Source organism: Lissotriton vulgaris, unplaced genomic scaffold (genome assembly GCF_964263255.1).
Source record: "Lissotriton vulgaris unplaced genomic scaffold, aLisVul1.2 SCAFFOLD_876, whole genome shotgun sequence".
NCBI classification, from domain to species: Eukaryota; Metazoa; Chordata; class Amphibia; order Caudata; family Salamandridae; genus Lissotriton; species Lissotriton vulgaris.
The window spans coordinates 51,682-76,122 of NW_028240747.1; positions in this window are offsets into that span (position 1 = coordinate 51,682).

Sequence of the window (24,441 nt, forward strand, 5' to 3'; positions counted from 1 at the left end):
GGTCAGAGGAGCGCGCTGGCGATCGATCGTGGACAGGGAGACCATGATACCTAAAATGGCTGTCGTGCACGTTGTACGTGAGTGACAAGCTGGCGCAGATGATGTTGAGCTCGTAAACTAAAATTCCACACACCCCCTTCCCAGGGGCTGTTCGATGATCTGCTCCAATCTGGGACTGATAAGTACTTTTTTCTTGCTTGTTTGCCTGTTGGGGGGGTGTGGGGTGGGGGGGTTTGGTGGGGGGAATGCACGGAGGAGGTGGGGTTCGGGGTGGGGGGGGGGGGGGGGTAGGGGAGAGGTGGCGACCAATGGATGCTTGTTGTGAGTGTTGTCCCTTCTGGAATAGTGTCTCGTGGGCCTTGGGTAACAGGGTTGGTGCGCGGATTCTATCAACGATCATTGCTGTAGTTGGGGATCTCTTCCTATTGCTGTGTGGTTGGTCTTGGGGGTTCTTTGGAGCCTGGGGCCAGAGATGGGAGAGTGGTAGTGGGGGACTGACGGGGAGGGGACCCTGGGTGGATACCTGGTTGCTTGTGGGGGGGAGGGGACAGGGTCATGTAACCGTGCTAAGTACACAGCGTTGGGACCTGTCAACTTCTCATGCCTATTAGTGTTGGCACATGGAATGTGAAGGGTCTCAACTCCCCACAGAAACGCCAGAAACTCTGTAAATACCTGTTTGACCATCACCTGGATGTGGTGGGACTCCATGAGACCCATCTGGCTAGGAGAGATGAGCTTAGGCTCGAACACAAACACTTTCCTCTCATCTACAGGTCTTCGGCACCTACTAAACACAGAGGGGTGGCTCTTCTCTTTCGGGCGTCCATGCATTTCCAGCCTATAGGGGCGAGTAGTTATAAGGATGGTCGTTGGTTGATGGTGAAAGGGTCAATGCATGGCCGATTGTGTACCTTTGTCGTGGTGTATGCTCCCAATGCCAAACAGAATAGGTTTCTTCAGGACTTGTTGGACAAAGTGGGGGACTTTCTGGAAGGGCACTTGTTTTTACTGGGGGACTTTAATATGGTGTGGGACAGGGACCTGGACAGCTCCCGAGCGTAGAGGGCGGAGGCGGGGGTCTTCTCCACAGCAACACAGCGACAGATGGGGGAAATGAGGTTGATTGATAGCTGGCGCTTCTTGCACCCCCAGACCAGGGATTACACCTTCTTCTCTCACGTCCACCATTCCTACTCTCGCTTAGATCATATCTTTGTGAGCCAGGCCCTTAGGGGAGATATCCGTGACTCCAGTGTCTTTCCACTCTCCGTGTCTGATCATAGCCTATTGACTCTCGGGCTGCAATGGTCGGTGGGAGGAGACGGATGGCGGAAATGGTATTTTCCAGCAGCAGTGGTCCGGGACGATGTTTCTTGCAGGGAACTGAGGAAGGCCATTAGGGAGTTCCTGACGCTTAACCCGCCATCGGACACCTCAGTTTTCAACACGTGGGACGCATGTAAGGCTTCGCTGAGAGGCACTTGTTTAGGCCTCAATGCAAACCTCAACAAACTGAGGAGGAAGGAGCGTGAGGACTAGGAGGCGGAACTTGCAACATTGGAACAGGCGCATAGGCAAATCCATCTAGGGTGACCCTCCGACCTCTACCAGCGGTACGGGGGAAACTGAAAGCCCACTACAACAACCGTGCAGAATTTACTCTCTTGCGGTTGCGGCGAGTCTCCTACTCACAGGGGAACAAGGTGGGGCGGCACCTAGCCCGACAGCTCCGGGATAAGAGGGAGAGGGAATACATTGGAGGGATTCAGGATTCGGTGGGGTCTCTGCAGCACCGGGATGCGGACAAGGCAAATATTTTTGGCCGTTTTTATGCCGACCTCTACAAGAGCGACGCTCTGGATCAGGAAGCTCAAGATGGATTCCTGACTGGCCTCCCCATACCTCAGGTCTTCAGAGAGTGGAATGAGTTGTTGTCTGCCTCTATCACTAGTACGGAGGTGCTAGACGCATTCAAGGCCCTGAAGCTCCGTAAAGCTCCGGGCCCGGATGGCTATACTGCTCTGCTTTATAAAACATTTGCAACAGAGTTATGTGATTGTCTAGTCACCCTCTTTAATGAGATGGCGGTCACCGGGACGACCTCTGGGACCATGGCTGAGGCCATGATCACCGTACTCCCCAAACCGGGGAAAGATCTCACCATGTGCTCGTCAATATCGCCCGATAGCTCTCCTCAATGTAGATGCTAAATTGTACTCATCTATCATCGCGAGCAGGATCCAGGACTTGATGCCGGCCCTCATTCATCCAGACCAGTCCGGATTCATAAAGGGGCGACAGACACATGGCAACCTGAGGCGGGTACTCCATCTGATAGAGAAGGCCAACAGATTCCGTATCCCGGCGATATTGGTGGGTCTCGACGCGGAAAAAGCGTTTGACCGCGTTGATTGGGGATTCTTGTTTCGCACTCTGGGCGCCTTTGGCTTTTCACGGCAATTCATAAAAAGGATCAGTGCCAACTATAGCAGCCCCACCTCGAGGGTGATGATCAACGGGCATCGGTCGGCTTGTTTCCCTCACTCACGCGGGACGAGACAGGGATGCCCTCTCTCCCCGCTCCTCTTTGCTCTAAGTATCGAGCCTTTGGCCCTTGCAATTCGGGAGAAGGAGCAAATTAAAGGTATTCCTTTTACAGGCGAGCAGCATAAAATTTCCCTTTTTGCGGACGATGTGCTGCTGTCGGTGGGGGACCCGGCCCAGTCGCTACCTCATGTCCAAGCGGTGCTCTCTGACTTTGAAGCGGCGGCGGGGTTTAAGGTCAATTTTGGCAAATCATACATACTGAACATGCCTCTTCCCCCCGCCGAAGTGGACCGGGTGCGCCCGCTTACGCCCTTAGCGTGGGCGTCTGCCTCCTGGTTATACCTATGCGTCCGGCTGACTCCTACTCTGGGCTCATTGTTTTTGGCTAACTTTCCCCCAATGCTCAAGGCAGTTCGCGCTGATCTAGAACGATGGAAGCCAAAATACATCTCATGGCTTGGTAGGATCCATGCCCTTAAGATGGTCCTACTCCCTAAATTCTTATATCTTTTTCAGGCACTGCCCATACCGGTGGAGTTGGATTTTTTTCGGCGCCTTAAGACTTTGATGCTGAAGTTTGTGTGGCAGGGAGGCCGGGCGCACTATTCGTTCGCGACGTTGAGGCGGCCTAGGAAGGAGGGGGGAATAGGGCTTCCGGATATGCACTTGTACTATAAGGCCGCACAGTTGCGGGTGCTGGTGGAATGGTCTCAGCAACTGTCGGAGAAACACTGGGAGCATATGGATCGGAGTGTGGCTGGGAGGTCCATATTGGATTTGGCCTGGAAGCCCAGGGTAGATCGACCCAGGAATGCTTACATCAGCACCCCTACCAGTACAGTCCTGAAAGTGTGGGACACGGTCAGTGGTGATGACCGTTGGACCACGTTTCCGTACCCATTCACGCCCATTCACTTTAATCCGGCATTTCCTCCGGCCCTGAGAGAGGGACCCTTCGGATTATGGAGAGAGGGAGGATGTAGAGCCCTCACGCATTTGTTCCACGGAACGACGCCTCTCACATTTCATAATTGTATGCAAGATTATGGAGTCCCGGCCACTGAACGCTTTTGCCACAACCAGCTCCTGCATTGGGCAACATTGGCAGGAGTGATAGATGCCGCCACGAGGCCATTGACGCCATTTGAGGCCTTTATTCTTCGCACGTCTACTATGAAAGGGACGATTTCCTTCCTATATCGGTTGTTGCTGGACACTGCGGTGTCCCCACGCCCCCGCTATATGGAACACTGGGAAGTCCTTCTAGGCAGAGATATTTCTGACGGTGAGTGGAAGAGCCTCTGGCGGGATGTAGTGGCGCATAACCACTCGATGGACCTTAGAGAGGCCCACCTGAAACTCATGTTCGATTGGTATCTCTACCCCTCCAGGCTCCATCGAATATTTCCAACCTCCTCAGACAGGTGCTGGAGAGGTTGTGGTCTGTTGGGGGATTTCCGCCATATTTGGTGGGACTGCCCAGCTATCCGCCCATTTTGGACTGAGATTTTGTTCCACATCAGGGAGGTCCTGGGTTATCCGATTCCGGAAACGATGGATTATGTCCTGTTGAGGCTCCGTGACCCCTTGTTGGAACATCAAACTAAGGCAGACAAACGTATCCTATGGCTTTGCCTGGGAGCTGCCAAGTTAACACTGGCGGCGGCCTGGAAGAAACCGACTGCCCCGGCTATATCACTATGGCACGCGAGACTATGGCGCTTACTGAGCATGGAGAGAATGTCAGACATATTTTTGGGCAATTTTAAAAATTTCCTGTTCCGATGGGGCCCTCTGGTCCGCTTTCTGTCTCAAGGCCTGCCTTCTGCAGAATGTGCTTCCACATTTCGTGCTCTTCACCTTTTCCAGATCTAACGGATGGTTTGAATGAGGGCTTGGAGTGCTTGTGTGTATGGTCGCCACCACCAGGGGAGGGGGGGAGGGGGAAGGGTGGGGGAATGGGGCGGGGCTATAGTTGGGGTTGTTGGTTATTACTTGTTGCGACACCGTGTAGCCTATGGAGATGGACTGTGGCTTGATCCTTATGCAGCACTGTTCCCCGGATGGGGTTGCCGCCTCTCATAGCAAGACTATTGCCGGTCGGCTGACCGTGAAGGGGTTTGAGCCTAATTCTCCTTCTGCTTCTGGCGAGCATTGACTCTTGAACCTGCACCTCAACGTTACTCTATGCTGCCTCCTTTTGCCTCCTCTGAGGAAGCTTCTCCAGCGCCCCCTGCGTGGGGTAGTTTTCAGATTGTCGCCTGTATTTTCTTTTGCCTTTCTCTCCTTCTTCTTTTCTGCAAAACTAAATAAAAAAATGTTATAAAAAATAAAAAGATTACAAAACCCAGTATGGTTAAAGAGTATACAGCACTGTTCAATAATCCTTTTACAGGAAACGTGGGCGATCGAACCTTTTTATATTGATGGTTTTAAAACCTTCTATTCTAATGCAATACCTTCTTCGGCGGGCAGAGCGAGCGGGGGTTGGCTGTATTCATTTCCATACTAGCGCCCTTGGATCTAAAGAAGACGGGTATAAACTCACTGTACTTTCAGCTCTTAGCCTTTACTATTAATGGGAGGCAGAATATTGTACTTATTAATTGTTATAATAACATATTCACCAACACAAGACGTGAGATTATTGCCCAATTGGAGGGAGAATTGGATAGTTTTTTTAAAGATTTGAGGGGAGGGAGCATTATAATCTAGGCAGGAAACTTCAATACAGAATTATGCGGAGACACAGCAGGGGACAAATGCGGTCTTGAAGATGTACTCGGCGACCAAATGTCTCACTTCTCCCATAATTTATATGGCGAAGCAATAAATCACGCTATGTTTCAATTTAATTTGGAAACTATGGAGCCAGGACCCCATAAGGGGGCACATATTAAACATACCTATGAGGGGATCTAGGTCATTCTCATGCATTGATAACTTCTTAATATCTAGAAATTGTAGCAGCATGGTGGAAACATGTTTTATATCACCTAGTTTATTAAGTGACCATCACCCAGTCGTGTTACTATTAGAATACAAACTATTCCATAGGAAGAAGTTAACAGCATCCGCAACCAATATTAAGACGCAAGGCGAAAATGGGAGCTCGCTAAAATGGGCTGGGATTGACCCTATGGCCTTTGGGGAGAAAGTAATACACGAGAATAAAAATCATACATTAAAATGTTTGGATAAACAATCCAGTAATGCAGATATCGTTTCACCTTTTCAAAATATCTCTGATGCTATCTCCAAGGAACTGAGAGGTAAAAATAATAAAATTATTAATGACTACCGAAGATGTTTTAATCATCACTGTTCAAGTCTAAATAGGGATTTGAGGGAAGAATTAAAAAGGAAACCAAGGAATGGAGGTAAAATTGTTTGTCTTTGGAAAAGCTATAAATTAGCTCTAAAGCAGAGAAAAAATTAAATAAGGGAGAACGCTTGGGATAACCTAGTTCAAGCAGCCAAGACAAAAAATCCATTATTTTTCGGAAAACTATCGACCAGCCCTTGTTTAAAGACGCCTCTTCGGCCAGGGTCGATACTGTAGTAACGCCAGCTGAATGGTTATTCCATTTTGAAGATATTTTTAACCCCGCACAAGAATTGTTGGAACCTATAGAAACCCGACAACTATTTTTAATAAATACCCCTAAGATATCTAGAATCACTAAAGAAGAGATTCAAATTGCCTTAAAAAGTAGTGCAAGCGGGAAAGCAGCAGGGCCAGACGGTGTTCCTATTGATGTTTTTAAGTATAATGAAGAATTCTGGACCCCTATTTTAGTTAATCTTTTTAATGCTATCAATAATGGGGTGTTACCATCTACCTGGGTTGTCCCCATTTTTAAAAAAGGCAATAGAGGGTGTGCAAAATGTTACCGACCAATCTCCCTCCTAGATTCGACTTCTAAACTAATGGGCAGAGTCCTTCTGGCCAGATTGAAATGCTGGTTAGAAGAGAATAACATCCTAACAGACGCCCAGTATGGCTTCAGAAGGGGAATTGGAACGGTGGAGCAATGCGTAAATCTAGAGCTGCTCATAGGGAAATATACACAGGCTAAAGATGGATCACTCCATCTCTGCTTTGTCGACTTGTCCAGTGCATTTGACCTGGCAAACCATACAAAACTGTGGCAAACCTTAGCAGAGATGGGCGCACCTGGTGACATAATATACTTTCTCTCACAGTTATACCCCCAGCTTACTTCAAAAATACGCTATGGCCAGAAAGGAGAATGCACCACGCACTTTAAGGTCACTAGAGGAATTAGACAAGGCTGTGTCCTTGATCCCCTCTTATTTTCCCTTTATATTATTGGTATAGACTCTCTTTTACAGAGTTTGCTAGCTGATGCCCCTGTTATTGGTAAACGTGTCACCCCAGTTTTATTATATGCAGATGATGCAGTCCTAATATCTAGGACTGCAAACGGCCTCCAACTCTTGATTGATAATTTTACATCCTACATGACTGAAAAAGATTTAAAAATGAATCTGAGTAAAACATTGGTTATGGCATGTGGGAAAACAACATTGAAAAATAGAAATCACTATGTTAGGGGGACCAAAATTGAAAGAACATCTACCTTTTCATATCTGGGGTTACTTTTTAATGGTAAGGGTGCATGGGCTGCACATCTAAATCATTGTAAACTTAAGTTCTTGAGATCCAGTGAGGCAATCCTTAGATTTTCCGAGAAAATAGGGAATAAGCCCATACGCGAAATACTAAAACTATATGGGAGCAAATGCATTACGGGGGTATGCTATGGAGGTGCATTATGGGGTGCGGCAGATATTTCCCCATTACAAATTCTCGAGAACAAATTCCTGAGACGGGTTCTATTTGTGCCTAATTCGGCATCGACCTATATAGTACATAAGGAGCTAGATACACCGTACATAAGCGACTTGATTGGTGTAGCGGCCCTTATATTGTGGCGACGAATCTTCACTAAAGAAGATGCTCATATCACCAAAGAAATAATTCTAGATTGTCTCACATTAGACCATCATAGGAACATACCTTGGTTGCATTACATTTGTAGCCTTATGGCCGAGTGCAATATGGTAACCCACTTTAAAGACCCTGTGAGTATACAGACTTATGGTAAGATCGAGCTCAAGAGGAGATTCCTGAAATGCAGAGAAACTAAGAGGTTAACCTAACTTAGTACTAAATCAGGTATTAGATCATACTGTGAAGGACCACTTCTCTTTGGTATACAACCATATCTCATTTTTACAAGAAATGTACAGTACAGATTCTACCTGACGCGATTAAGGTTGGGTACACTCCACTTTCAAGTAGCATTACCAGAGATGGGAAAGTGGAGTCGTGATTTACCTAAGTGCCCATGTGATGGTACAAACCCTCAGAGCACTTTGCACTTTATACTTTTCTGTAACTTTTACAGGGACATCAGAAAATCGATTTTAAGACCCCTTTTTATATCAAATAAATGTTATTTTTATAAGTCTGCTTTTCACCTTGTTTGTAACTTGGAAAATTCATCGATATGCAATGCAGTGATCCTTTTTACCCTGATGGCAATTAAACGGAGAAAGGATCTTATTCATCTAGAACTGCTAAATTATGAACTCGACTAGTGGGAATTTTCCACATAATTTTGTTTGTTGCATATCTTCGACTCAATGTTTTTTTAAATAATGTCCAGCGATTTCTTGATTTTAGATCTGTGTGTACTTTATTGCGTTTAATGAAGCTATTAATAATTCATCTTGTATTTTATTTGGAAAAAATGTAAGGATACTGCATTGTATATTTATGATGAAATATGCCCTTGCTTAAATCTGCCACATGTTTGTATCCTCCCGAAATGTTTATGATGGTTGTTTTTATTTTATATATGTAGTATGCTTTCATGGTTATATATTTATATACCGAATAAAGCTTGTTTTGATTTGATTCGAGTGGTGGGGCGGGAAGGGTGGGGGAAAGTTGATAGATGATGGGATAGGAAAAATGTAATAAATAAATAAAACCCACTTACCTTGTGCTCGCCACATTCCGGGCTCAGGGCATGCGGCGAGCGCAAGGTAAGTTATTGTATTTATTTGTTTTATTTTCCTTATCCCATCATCTGTTAACCTTCTCACTACCCCGCCCCAATGCTCTTACCTGTACCGGCTGCGTCTGACCTCCTGACTCTATCTGCAACTATAACATCTTGATCACTGCCTGTACAGATGCCCTGGTTCCACTCAAAGCCAATAAAGCTACGCAGACCAGACCGTAAGCAAGCTAGTACATGGAGGATCTCAGGCTCACCAAATGCCAATCAAGCAACGTGAACACAGGTGGAGACAAAGTCAGGACGACAGCAACAAGAACACCTATACATTCACCCTTGGATGTTTCCATCTTCAAATCCGAACTACCAAATGATCCACACTCACGTACAGAGGCATCAAAAGCAGCACCAATAGTGTCTGCCAAGGAACGCTCCACTGTGGTTATCCCTTTCAGCACCTCTGCCCCCACCCTATGTTTTAGCAGCAAGATCACTATAATTTATGAATATTTCAAGCCCTAACCAGATTCTTTCACCCTAATCACCCTCCTTCCCATCTCAACCAACACCCAGAGCACCACCCTGGCACCTGGCCCACCCTCACCTCTCAGGAAAGCTCAATGGCCAAGCATTCCATAAACTTTGGAGCACCTTCACACCCTGCCACCATGCCTTCATTAAAGGACTGGACCTCATCAGCGCAGCCTTCTCTGATCCTCAACGATTCAATCAACAGAGCCACCTACCCAGACACCTGGAAACATAGCACAGAACTCCCCCTTCTCAAGAAAGCCTCAGCAGACCAGAAGGCACTAGATACTTGCCAGCCTATCTCCTTACTCCCTCTAACCATCAAATTTAATGGAAAAGATTATAAACAAATGTCCAGCATCCACCTCAATGACATCCCCTCCTTGACAACACTCAATCTGGATTCAGGCCTAATCATTGAACAGAGGCCGCCCTCCATGGGTGACATCTAGATGATCTTGTACAGAGGTGAAACCACAACCCTCATCCTACTGGCCCTTTCTGCAGCCCTTGATACCATCTGCCTGAAACTGGCAACCAAGGACCCACACTTTGCTGGTTTTGCTCCATCCTGAGGCACACCCAGTTGATCAGCCTGGTCCCCTTCACCTTGGATGCTATCAACCTTCTCTGTCGAGTTCTACAAGAACCCTCACTCAGCCCCACCAAGTTCCACATGATCCCACTCACCAGTATCATTCACAGCCACGGAATCAGCTTCATATCCTACGTTGACTACACCCAGCTAATACTCCTTCTCCATCCAGATGCCAAACATTCGGACCAATTTCTCCATGTGCATGACCGACGTCATCAGATGGATGAAATCCAATTGCCTGAAGCTCAACACAGATTAGACAGAAGCAGTAATCATTGGCAATGACATCTCACTGTGGGACTCCACCCAGTATCTTGCTGAACTATGACCCACAACCCTGCAACAACCCTTGCATGAGAACCTTGGAATAGTAATTGACAACCAACTCACCATGGTTTGCTAATTGAATGCAGTCTACGTCACTTGGTTCCACACACTCAAGATGCTCAAGTAGAGCTTCAAATGTCTCCTCACCAGCACTCGCTGTACCATCACCCAAGCCCTCATCACCACCAAGCTGGACTACTGCAACCTACTCTAAGCCAGAATGAACACTCAACTGACCATAAGACTCCTGACCATACAAAACACAGCGGCCTTACTCATCGTAAACCTCCCGCCTGCACTCACATCACACTACACCTCAAAGAGCTCCACTGGCTCCAAATCCACAAACAAGCACTCTTCAAACTCCTCACATGCATATACAAAGTCTTACACAAATTTGGCCCCACGTACCTAAACAAGCGTATAAATTTCCACAAACCTACCCGATACCTCTGCTCCGCCAGACTCATACTACCCCTCATATGCACAACCACATCCAGCGGTTGTGCCTTCACCTACCGCCTAAAGCCTGCAATGACCTGACCCTGAACATCAAAGCCACCTCCTCAGTTTTTTTATTCCACAAGAAGACCTAGTCCCAGCCATGGCCTGGTCCATACAACTTCTGCTTCAGTGCCAGAATACCCTCCTGTGTGAGTTGTGTGCTATACAAATAAACATAACACAACTTAACCTAACATAACATAACATGTTAAACTGTGCAAAACAAAAAACCAAAGGAAATGATGGACGGAGCGTTGACAATACAAGCGCTCACCCCCAGTCAACTGATCTGGGTTTAATCCGTCACCGTTCTTTAGCCCACTCTGCCACCCCAGTTCAGACATGGCCATATGCAAATCAGTCTGACCCTGTGCCTCATGGGAACAATCCAGCCCAAACTATCAAGCCATGCCTTCCCTGGACCGGAAACAAGAAACCGAGGACCGGTTTCTGCCATTTCAGCCGTCTTCAGCCCGGCTTACTTGAATCCAGTGGCAAAGTGAGCAAGGGACTCACGTCTGAGCATACCCTGCCAACTTATGGCGAACAAAGAAAAACCAAAGGAAATGATGGACGGAGCGTTGACAATACAAGCACTCACCCCCAGTCAACTGATCTGGGTTTAATCCATCACCGTTCTTTAGCCCACTCTGCCTCCCCAGTTCATACATGGCCATATGCAAATCAGTCTGACCCTGTGCCTCATGGGAACAGTCCAGCCCGAACTGCCAAGCCATGCCTTCCCTGGACTGTAAACAAGCTACCGAGGACCGGTTTCTGGCATTTCAGCCGTCTTCAGCCAGGCTTGCTTGAATTCAGTGGCAAAGTGAGCAAGGGACTCACGTCTGAGCATACCCTGCCAACTTGTGGCGAACAAAGAAAAACTAAAGGAAATGATGGACGGAGCGTTGACAATACAAGCACTCACCCCCAGTCAACTGATCTGTGTTTAATCCATCACTGTTCTTTAGCCCACTCTGCCACCCCAGTTCAGACATGGCCATATCCAAATCAGTCTGACCCTGTGCTTCATGGGAACAGTCCAGCCCGAACTGCCAAGCCATGCCTTCCCTTGACCGGAAACAAGGTACCGAGGACCGGTTTCTGGCATTTCAGCCGTCTTCAGCCCGGATTGCTTGAATCCAGTGGCAAAGTGAGCAAGGGACTCACGTCTGAGCATACCCTGCCAATTTATGGCGAACAAAGAAAAACCAAAGGAAATGATGGATGGAGAGGTAGTATGGTGACTGTGCACGAGCACACAGACCTTCTTGTTAGACATAATTATTACATATACTTTCCTGTTTTAACTCAACATATAAAACCGAAAAAAACCAAGGAAAAAATAATTCCTTTTTACAACAATTAAAAAAATCTGTAAAAGTTTCACAAAACATGATGATGATTACATTCTCACCACAACCAAAACATGACACAAAATCAGCATTTTTCTTTGACTGAAATTTCAGATGTTTCAACTGTCTGCCAGCAGTCAATCTCTGTTCTTTACCCACTTCCTCAACATTCTTGTTCAGAATACAGTCCTGATTTACTCATCTTCCTCATTAAACACGCTCTAATGATATCTAAGTTCCAATGATGAGTGCACATTCTTAGAACCATCATCATCATCAAACACTACATTATTCTCTTCGAGAGGAACACCTACCTTAGCAATCCTTCCTAAATTCCCCAGGAATCGTTCTCTAGCATAATCAAACGGGTTCCCAACCTTGTAACTAGTTTACATGCCAAAACCTTGCAAAATCCTCTTCTGCAGTTAATAGGCAGCTTTTATTTTGATCACATCTCCAACTTTAATCAATTTGTTCTTTTATCTGAATTAGCTCCTTTGCACACTTTATTTAACTCACGTTGCTGGAGCTCTACATTGTTCATTGCTTGACTGTACCATGTTTCCAGGCTCCTCACCGAGCTAGCTCTGGACTGCAACCAATAAGGATTAATATCTTAAACAAGTTTCTTATTTCTCAGCAGTTCGAAAAGAGAAATCCCGTAGACATATGAAAAGAACAGTGATGTACCCAAAATCTGGATTTCAACTTGTCCACTACTTCAACCTTGCTGATCAGGACATCTGAACTGTCTCTACAATTTGTTAAAGAGTTAAACTAAACCATTCATATCTCGTGAGTACAGTGCAGTTCTTTTGTTTTAATTCCACTTGCCTCCAAGAATTGAATAATCTTACCCAAGGTAAATTCTACTGCATTTTCTGCAGTAATAGACAGAAGATAACCTTCTCTGTTAAAAACGTCCTCTATAGAAATCTGTTTACTGTGTCAAATAACAATTTAGATAAGCTATATATCAAAACTAAAACTTATTTTACTACTCCATTGGAAAACTCAAATGTATCTAAGAAATACATTGCCACCTACTGCCAAGGCCCTTTAGGAAAACCTGAATGTTAAGGAATCACTGTACTTGCCATCCCTTCAACATCTTATCTTATTTATAGACACAGAAAGAAGGTCAGAGCATAGAGGTCCAGCACCAGACGTTACAACGTGTCGTGGCCCTAATATCCTAATAACAAATCGGTGCACTGGGTCTGGGATGTGACCTACATGCATCCCATAGGGGCGGTATACATATCACCACAAACACATAAACACAAATGACCCTGCACTCGAGAAGTACAAGTGGACTCTTTGTGAAGGCAGTTATACACCATAGTTTAGAAGCAGAACAGAGTATAAAAGATTGCTTCCCAATTAAAAAAAGAAAAAGGTCGAATTTTGATTGTAGAAAAACGTTGTCTTTATTTTTTTAATCCATAAACTTCATTCTTTAAAATACAGATGCACACTGGACTAGACTGCTAACGCGTTTAATCCCCTTTGGGACTTCTTCAGGGCTCAAACGATTTTTCTATATTTTCTGTATTTTATAATTCGTATATGATGTTCAGATCAGCAAAAGTACATGGATTAGTTTATAGTTTTTCTTTTTGTTCAGTATCACATATCTATAAGCAAGAGGGGCCAGGCATCCGCAGGACGCACTATGCTAGGCTCTACCGATGTAACAATATCTGCATGTGCAGGGTCAGAAGGCAGTAATGTTCGTGGAGGGTGCAGAGCTAGAGGGTCCTTACCCGCCTGGAGAAACTCCCATCAGAACAGTGCTGATGACACACCGATCAGCTCTTTTGGGACCGTTTACTTTCAGCCTTCACAAATAGTCTACTTGTATTTCTCGAGTGCAGGGTCATTTGTGTTTATCTTATCTGATTTGTAATTCAGCTCTGTTTTCTATACACTCCACAATATCACCATCCATGTGTGGCCACCAATACACGTCTCTGATCCTTTGTTTCATACTAGATTCACTCAGATGTTCTTTCTGGGCAAATACAATGTTGTATCTCACTTATGCCACCCCTCCCGTGCCCTGCGCTTGGTTCCTTCCCTTTCCCTGCGCGTGAGCTTTCCCTGTGCTCTGCCCTCCCTGATTGGTTCCCCCACATTCCATGCTTCCCTGGTTGACCCCCGTGACATGTACCGTCATAACAGATGTTCCACTGACCCACGCATGACTACCCGTGTGGGGCTGTTTCTAATAAAGCTAACATGAGGAACTATAATTGATTAATGACTGCTTTGTAACAGTGGCGACGAGCGGAACTACAGCCTCACACCGTGGTATATCCAGGTACAGCTGACGTACAGAAAACTTAAATGAAATGTAATTTCAATCTGAAGATCGGAACAAATACCTTCTACCTTGAAAGCTGCTTGGTGTTTGAATCGGAGGCTGTGGAAGCGTATGCCTTGTGCCGAGATTTGAGTATCTCAGGACGTCTGGTTCCTTGCAGTCCATAATCGTCTTGGACTTCGTCTTCGTGACGTGACAGCTGCAGCATCGCACGAAGGTACGGCCGCACGGTACTTTGGATTTTCTCCCCTCGGGTGTCGTCTGAAATTGCCTGTGTTCGTCTCCGCTCAAAGGCATACCATTGCGGAGCATTCCTGTCAGCGATAGCCGTGCGCATCCACAAAAAGGTATTCCTGTCAGCTGTTCGCGCCTCTATTTCAACCACTTCTGCGCATGCTCGGTGACGCGTGACGTCAATGAAACGCAGCATTGGAGGCCATTTTAAAAGAAAAAAAAGCAATTGAAATTGATCGTGCTGCCCGAGTCTCTGTGTCCGAGTCTGACCAACGTTCTGCACTAGTGAACATTGCGAAATGTGAATAAAAAGGGGCCGATAATTTTACAAGAGCAACTGGTTGAATACTAATCTAAGTAAAAGTGACTATTTATGAACAGTGTTGGTAACAACTTCTACACACACTTTGAAATAAGTAATGTTCAGCTTCAAGAACAATTCCAAAAGGAGTGCATAAAGTGAATTCACAAGTATATTTGTAACTTGAGCACAACTACTCATATATAAAAAAAAGGGGGGAACAGGCAAAAGTGAGAACTTGAGCAAGAAGGTTCCTATCGCTATGTGTGCTCTTAGTTCCTTAAATCTTTTGCAACCTCAAGCGTTCCTACCTCTAAAAGGTGCACCATGCATGCCTTGGAAAGAGTGGAAAGAATACTTTATTAATTACATTGAGACAGTGGAAGATGACGATTTCACGGCTGTAAAGAAAAAAAAAGTACTGTTGTACTGTCTAGGTCCAGGCGGTGTTAAGACCTACAACAACATAGAGAAGAAAGTAAGAACGGGTGATGATGTATATCAGCATGCCTTGGACGATCTGGACGACCACTTCTCGCCTATTGTGTGTGTCGCTGTTGACCGGTACAAATTCTCAAGAAGAAAGCAAGGGAAAGAAGAGAGCATTGAAGATTATGTTGCGGCCTTGAACAACTTAGCCTTAACCTGCAGATTTGGAGCACTGCAAGAGGAGTTTGTGCGTGATCAAATAATTATGCACGCAAGCAACCCCAATATCCAGGACAAACTTTGGGTTAATGGTGAGGCTTCTTTGAAGGAAGTTGTTGCTCTTGTCAAGAAAGCTGAACTTACAGGCAGATGCGCCAAAGCAGTCATGGATGAACCTGTGGAGGTTAAAGCTATAAGATCCTCTAATGCAACCAAACTAAAACAGAAGTGAGACATGAATATCACAAAAGAAGTGAACCAAGTAAACCAAAACAAAGCAGTGAAAGACGTGGTAGTACTAGAGACAATGAGTTTGCTGAACTTAGATGTTATCGTTATGGGTCTCCAACCCATTTAGCCGATTCAAAAAAGTGTCCAGCCATACATCAAAAATGCTTGTCATGTGGAATGACTGGGCACATCGCCAAAGCATGCAATAGGAAAATGTATAAACAAAGCAGACAGGTCCGACAAATTCATGAAGAGAGTGATTCCACAGATGAAGATTCTGAAGATTCTGAATATTCTGACTCCGACAGCGTCAGTTATGTCTTCTCAATCGAATATGACGTGTTGGAACTCACGCCAACTAAGAAGAAAAAACCCATGTGTGATGTAAAATTGGGTGGTGTGACAGTCAATCTGATGGCAGACTCTGGGTCTCCCTTCACGATCATCAATGAAAATGTGTGGAAGCAATTCACGGATAAAGTTGGCTCAACTCTTGAAAAATCAAAGGTCATCGCTAGAAGCTACACGGGAAACAACATAGAATTCTTAGGAACTCGTGATCTAGAATTTGAATTTAAAAATAGGAGAGCATTTTGCAGACTTTATGTTGCTAAGAAAGGCCCTTCTGTCCTTGGCTGGAGTGACCAAGCGGATCTTGGTATCATGCTCGATCCCAACAGTGCTGATCCGGTGTTGTCTATTAATGATTCTAGTAAACTGGCAATACTAAAAGACTTCCCAGAAGTGTTCCCAGGTAAAGTTGGTCTTCTTAACAGCTTCGAACATAAAATCGAACTAAAAGACTCAGCTGTTCCTTGCATTCACAAGGTAAGACATCTACCAGTGTCAGTGAGAGATGATGTTCAAGCAGAATTAAACAAACTTGTCACGGATGGTATTATAGAAGAGGTGGAATCGGCGGAGTGGGTTTCCCCCTTGGTTGTTGTCAAACATCCCAATGGGAAAATTAGACTTTGCATCGATCTCAGGGACCTCAATAAGAACATTATTGTAGATCAATACCCCCTACCACGTATTTGTGAAATGTTTAGTGCCACCAATGATATGTGTGTATTTTCCATTTTAGACTTGAAATCCGCGTACCACCAAATTCCACTACACGCTGACAGCAAAAAAATCACAACCTTTATCACACCCTTTGGTTGTTATCGATTTACCAGGGTACCTTTTAGATTGGCCTCTGCTGCAGCACTTTTCCAAAGGGTCATGACATCCATTCCGGAAGGTGTAGATGGCATCAGGTTTTACCAGGATGATATCCTGGTCATGGGTAGCAACCAATCGGAACATGACACACACCTTAGGCAAGTTTTTAACAAATTGAAAATGCATGGTCTAACTGTAGAACTAGACAAATGTAAAATCTCACAAGACAGAGTGATTTACCTTGGGCACACCATCAGCCAGGAAGGCATTAAACCCAAACAAGGTTTAGTGGACGCTAAACTCAATGCTCCGTGTCCCTCAAGCAAAGAAGATGTACGAGCTTTTCTTGGCTTGATGGAGTATTACTCCAAGTTCATTAGGAATTTCTCAGAAAAGACCTACAGTATAAGACAATTACTGAAAAATAAAACCAAGTTTGTCTGGTCACCTGACTGTCAGGTCACCTTTGATACCATCAAAAAGGAAATCAGCGAGGCACCTTTTCTCAAAGGTTTTGACCCCAAAGCAGAAATCTATCTAACCACCGATGCAAGCAACAAGGGAATTGGTGCTGTTCTAGCCCAGAAGGACACATTGAACCAAGAATGGGTTGCAGCTTTTGCCTCCAGGTCGCTCACCTATGCAGAGGAAAAGTACTCGGTAATTGAGCGTGAAATGCTGGCCTGTTCATGGGCGCTCAATTACTTCAGAGCATATGTGTGGGGATACGAAATCCATCTTCGCACAGACCACAAACCATTGATCAAGATACTGTCTGCCTCGGGTCTACAAAATGCTTCACCAAGACTGAGCAAAATGTCAATCAAGCTGTTGGATTAAAACTACACGGTGGAATATTGGCCAGGAGTGAAAAATAAAATTGCAGACTTCCTCAGCAGACTGCCTCTGCCTCACACTGAAAGCATGGCCACACAAGAAGATGAGGAGAAAGTGGCTCTGCTCTTCAACACTGACCTGGATGGAATATCTGCGGGAGAATGGAGTCAACACATGTCGCGCGACTCAACGTTGCAAGAAGTATGCAAATTCGTCAACTCTGCATGGCCTGAAAAGCGCAACCTACATGACAATATCAAAGCATATTGGGAAACAAGAAATGAACTCAGTTGGGAAAACGGTGTGTTGTACAGAATTGGTAAAGCTATAGCCCCAGTCACACTCAGAGACAAAATTCTAAGATTGCGCCACATAGGCCACCTTGGCATCACCAAGACTAAGCAGAGAGTCAGGTCAAGTTATTGGTGGCCGGGTATTGACAAACAAATTGAGGTCCAGGTCAGGAACTGTGTAGAATGCTGTGACTCTGACAAAACCCTCAAAACATCAAAAATCAGTCTCTCTCCAATTCAACCCCCCCTAATGGCATGGGAAAAATTGGGCTTAGACATTGTGGGGCCCATCGAAGGACATGACGGCGAAATCAAGTACATCCTAGTGGCGATAGATCATTTCTCCAAGTGGCCAGAAATTAAAATTGTCGATGAAATTGACAACTCAAAATTCATTAATTTCTTGGACAAACTGTTTTTGAGTGAAGGATTACCTAAATCAGTACTCACAGATAATGGTCCGCAATTCTGATCAGAGGCATTCAAGTTGTTTCTAGCAAGGAACTGTATCACTCATCACACCACTTCAATTTACCATCCAGAAGGTAATGGTCTCACTGAACGATTCAACCGTGTCTTGAAGGGACATATACAACTATCTAGAAACGCAAACCAAAACTGGGAAGAAGAAATTTACAAACTCATCTGGGCATTCAGGATATCTCCGTGTGCCAGCACATGCACAGCACCATTTGTTCTCATGAGAAGCAGACAGCCTTTAAGCATCGACCTGGGGTGGATGTCCAAATCTAAGCAAATAGAATGGTCACCAGAAAACATCAGGAATAACATTATCAAAGCCCAGAAATACTACAAGGAATGGTACGATTCGAAACACATTGCCAAGGAACATGCATTTAAAGTCGGCGATCTTGTGAAAGTTCGTTTGGAAAAAAAAGTAAAGAAAGGAGATAGCAGATTCACTGCCCCTCTTTACATTGATGAACTGTTTAACAATGCGGCAAGACTCAGTGATGGGAAAGTTTGGCACATGAGCAGATTGGCAAAATATCGTCCGGGAGGCAAGACTCACAACCTACAGCAACATGTTACGGTTAACAATGAACTGTGGGTGGATTTGGATAGGGCTTGTGTTGAAGAGAGTAATATGTCTAGAAATGTCATCACACAAGATCTCCAACCTGACACTGACTCAGATGATGGTCAATCGACAGATCGGTCTGTTGGTGTCAATCCTAGCACTTCGACATATAATCGGAGTTGTCACGATGACCCACATTCTGACTCTGAAGTAACGTCTGACGGTCACAGGTTCAGTAGTAGGTTCGGCAGAACTAGCCATAATTCCCATTCTGACTCTGAATGTGCACCTGACTTGCCGTTGGTCTCTGGAAGGTTTGGCAGAATCATCCGAAGACCAAAACGCTTGGATGACTTTGTATGTGACTAGCTGTCTCCAGTTTATTCACCCCCTCATAATGTTTACCTCTCCCCGTGGCACAGTTGTCAAAACTCTCAAGAGAGGAAGATGTGTTGTATCTCACTTATGCCACCCCTCCCGTGCCCTGCGCTTGGTTCCTTCCCTTTCCCTGCGCGTGAGCTTTCCCTGTGCTCTGCCCTCCCTGATTGGTTCCCCCACATTCCATGCTTCCCTGGTTGACCCCCCGTGACATGTACCGTCATAACAGATGTTCCACTGACCCACGCATGACTACCCGCGTGGGGCTGTTTCTAATAAACCTAACATGAGGAACTATAATTGATTAATGACTGCTTTGTAACATACAATAATTTATTTTTCCTTGTATCCAAAGGTGGAAGAAACGTATCCTCTCTCACAAAGATCTCACCCGCTAGCAATAAACTCCTCTTTTGCCTTTCCAAACACTTAAAGTTCTGGAGAAAAACACAGACTTCTTTGGCCATCCCATTTTAATACGTCTACCCAACTCATTTAAAATGTTATCTTGAGCCATCTCAAACAGTCACAGTTTTTCAGAAAGAGTATACTCCAAAACAACTACTGTTATAATCTATGTGTATTTCTTTCCTGTTGCTTTTCGAATGTGTTTCACTGTTGCTAGGATTTTTATAGAATTTAGAATGCCTTCTAGTTCAGTTGACTTCTGTTGAACCTTGAGGCAAGACAGTGGTTGCTGTGCTGCATTAAAGACATTTGTATATTTCTACTGGTGTGTGGATCCATTATTCAACACCTACCACATCAGACTCCATTGTCACCACACATTTTTCCAGAAATGTTTCATTCTGTTCTAAGGATTGGGGAAGCCTGTGCTTCATGCTCACTTGCTGAATATCTTTTCTCTACTTCTAGTATCTGGATGTGAATGTGATTGCCTTATGACCCCTCCCCACTGTTGCGAGCATATAGCCCAACCCTTCTCCACTTGTATCCACTGTGCCAATATTCGTCCCATCTTGTGTATACATACCCAAAGGTGAGGGCTTAATAATGGCACTTAACAAGTACTTCTTGGAACACAATTCCTCAGCTGTTATCTTATGTTCCAAATATTCAACATCTTCCACCAAAAACGTACACTTATGAAGGTGTAATGTCAACCCTCACTCATTTAATGTTTTCAAAATAAATTCCAAAACTTGTTTACATCCTTCAACAGTTTTAGTAGTTACCAAAATATCAACTGGAATGATGTCATCATTGTTTTCAAAGGTGGCATTCCTTGGTACTTAACATCAGAAATGCAGAGGGTGTAAATGTCACCTCTTCCACGTTGGGGGTTAAAATCCTTCTGTTGCAGACACCTGGGACACGTACCGCTGAAAAGGGGACAACGTTCCCTTTGCAGCGTTACCCCTTCCTAATGGATCACAGCTTGGAGAGCGTCGCAGGAGGGCAATCTGCAAGCAGGGATCCACCCACTAGGCGCCAGGTAATTTATAGGGACAATTGCCCATCACCTTAAATAATTCAAATATTTTTCTGTCCCCTAGGGGGTGTAATTGGGGAGCACCCAGTCTGACTTCTAAGTGGGCAAAAAGCCCACTAGTGTCAGACGTATTTTTTCTTTTATAATAAAAGAGGGGAAAGGCCTGCTTCCACCCTTAAAGGGGCATTACAGTCATTCTGTCCCTACAGGGAGATAAATGGGGGTGGGGGGTGGGGGGGGGGGGGGGTTGCCCTCTATCTGAAGCCCACTTAGACACCAGGGAATATTTTATTTACAAACAGGGATTAAAAGGGATGGGGGTCCACCCAGGCATCACTGTCCTGCGCCCCCAGCCCATGAAGGGCCCCACCATCTTTCTGCCCTCCCTAATGGGTTCAATTGTGGATTCACCACTAACCCCCTTCCCCAAGCCCCTCCCACCCCACCCACGGTGATACAGAAACAAAAGAAAAGGGGAGGGTGGAGAGGCCTGCCCAGACATCAGGCTCGGGTTCCACCCCTAAAGGACCAAACAAGATAAAAGATCGGGGGGATTACTCCCAAACTGAGCCCCCATTGGGGGGGAGGCAGAAGCCCACTTGGACACCAGGTAATATATTGTATTTAAAAAAAGGTTGGGGGGCACCCAGGCATCACTGGGCTGTGTCCCCACCCCGTAAAGGACTCAACCATCTTTTTGCCTTTCCTGAAGGGTCCAATTAGATGCGTACCCCATATTTCTCCCCCTCCTCCACGGTTAAACAGAAAGCCCATTAGCCCATTCATTGTTTATTTTTTTCTTTGCAAAAGAATATGGGGTGGGACGGACCCTCTTTCAGACCAGCCCTTCTCGCACTGCCAGATCGCCCTACAGGCCAGTCTGACCCACTGTTTTCCAGTAACCCGTCAGTCTGGGGCCAGACCACACCATGCAGAAAATGGATGAGTCATCTGACTGTCTGCATGTCTGGAGAAATTCCTATAAAAGTTGTTGGTAATGTGATGAAGTGTTGCCAGGGACAAATACTTCTGACGTAGATGGATAAAAAGTGTGTATTTGGACATACCATTTCTTAAGACCAGTTTTGAGCAGCCCCATATCTCCTGAATTGTTTATGCTATGTTTCCTGGCATGCTCTGCATTTGAATCACCTGGTATAATTTGGTCACAGCCTTACACACAGAAACCAACGTACTGGTGGGCTTAGTGGTGATCTTTTTGGGGCATGTTTGGGATACTGAACAAATGCCTCAATTTTAGGATTTGAGCAGAGCGACATGCTGTCTTGTGCCTCAACAGAGTCCGCATAGGCTGTAATGCAGCCTGGATGGAGAACATGCAGCGCGCATGACGATTTGACTGGCCTGAGACGGCCGGCCAAACCATCATGCGCACTCAAGGTCTTGCCACCCCTTCTCCACCTGTGACGCGGGGAGCCCAGCCCCTCCTGCCTGGCTTCAACTGCAAGCTGAGTACAAAAAACTAAATGATAATAACAGAACTTTATTATCATTAAATGTTTTTGATTCCGCTTGCAGTTGAAGCAGTGGGGCGATGTTTCTTCGTCTTAGCGGAGGAGCCGCCGCTGCGGAAGGTAGTTTTAATTAGAGAATCAACAGAGCGAGCATGAGCAAATAAGTGTGAATTACCTTACAAACGAATGCAAGTCATGAGAGAAGCACACAAGAAAACGAATAGGTCAGAACAGTTAAAACAGCAGAGTTAACAAACACAGCAATGGTAAAGAACGAAGCGACAGGCGGATGTTGGGCGTCTACACGCTCTTTTATGGGCAGGTCACACTTTAGTGTTGTTATATGAATGTGTGCTGCTAAAAGTAACCTGAAAATGTAGGTTTTATTAGGCGTTCTGCAGAGCAAGCGTCCACAGATAAGTGCAAATCAATTAACAGACTAGGGTGAAGGGTGAGAGGTGCAAAGGATAAAAAAGTGGCCAGAGAATAAAGTGGCCTCCCCAAATAAGAGCAAGAAATTAAAATAGCTATGGTAAAGGACAATGCAACACTTGCCTACAGAGTGGGCATTTGCATGCTTTACTATAGTGAGGTGTGTGTCATCGATAGCCATTAAACAAGGTAGCTATTGAAGCAGGCCAGCTATGTTAGTTGTATCGGCTGTGGTGCTCAAAGGAAGGTGATATGGTGTACCAAATGGGAGAGTAAGGTTGTGATATTCCAATGTTGTCTCCAATGACTCTCAAGAAACCCAGTGGCATGGACCCTTTAATGAGTTTCCAGGAGACACTGAAAAACCACTAACAATAGCCTCACAGCCAGTTACAAGTTTCCCAGTGTCTCTGGGCCAAAATGGACCTGACAGTTACAGGATTTTCAGCGGCTGTGCACCTGCCCTGCATTAGTGTTGTCACATGACCGGGTTTCTACCGGCACCCCTGTTATTTTGCTGTCCCAATCGGTACAAATATCAACAAAATCACCCAAAGCTGTTATTATTAGCCCTTATCTGTATATGCTTCAAATATAAACAAAAAAGTGATACTGGATCCATGGGCATCCGCAGAAATGTTTCGAGGGGGGGCAAGATTTTAACTTCATCACCATCCTCCGACATGATTGAGCACAAGTATTAAATACATTTAATAAAAATCTAATAAGACAAAGAGCTTAAATAAACAAAGAAACCCATAGGGGGAACAGAAAAATCTTGTGAGGCGCCACAGCAGATGACGTGGCAACTACCATAACACAGAGGGAAAAACTAAAAATGGCCAGAAAAAACAAAAAAATTCTATATCAGGTTGACGTGGTTCTAGAGCATGGGTACTCACAAACTTTCTCTCGGGGGGGGCAAATTTACAGTGTGGTTTGTGGCCGAGGGCTGCACCGGTGGGGGCGGGGTCAGTGGGGGAGGGGGTTGGGGCTAGAGCAACAAAAAAACTATGACCATGAGGTTGAACACATGCCCCTGCAGCGGACGCCTTCATCCACTGAGCCACCAGACCAAGCATACACACATCTCTCTCTCTCTATCTCTCTCTCTCTCTCCTACCTCTCTCTCTTCTACCTCTCCCTATCTCTCTCTCTCCCTCTCTCCCTCTCTGTCTCCCTCCCTCTATCTATCTCTCTTCTCTCCCTCTATCTGTCTCCCTCGCTCTATTCATCTCTCTTCTCTCCCTCTCTCCGTCTCCCTCCCCCTCTCTCTCTCTGTCTCCCTCCCTCTATTTATCTCTCTTCTCTCCCTCTCTCTGTCTCCCTACCCCTCTCTCTCTGTCTCTCTCCCTGTCACCCTCCCTCTCTCTGTCTCCCTCCCTTTCTCTCTGTCTCCCTCTTTGTCTGTCTCCGTCTCCCTCCATCTGTCTCCCTCTCTCTGTCTCCCTCTCTCTGTCTCCCTCTCTCTCTGTCTCCCTCCCTCTCCCTCCCTCTATCACCCTCTGTCTCCCTCCCTCTCTAATTATCCTTCAGTCTCCGTCTCCCTCTCTGTCTGTCTTAGTCCCTGCCGTTGTCTGTCCCTGTCCCTGTCTGTCTGTCCCTGTCTGCCCCTGTTTCCCTCCCTCTGTCTCCCTCTCAGTTTCTCTCTGCCTGTCTGCCCCTGTCTCTGCCTCCATCTCTCTCTGTCTGTCTCTGTCTCTATC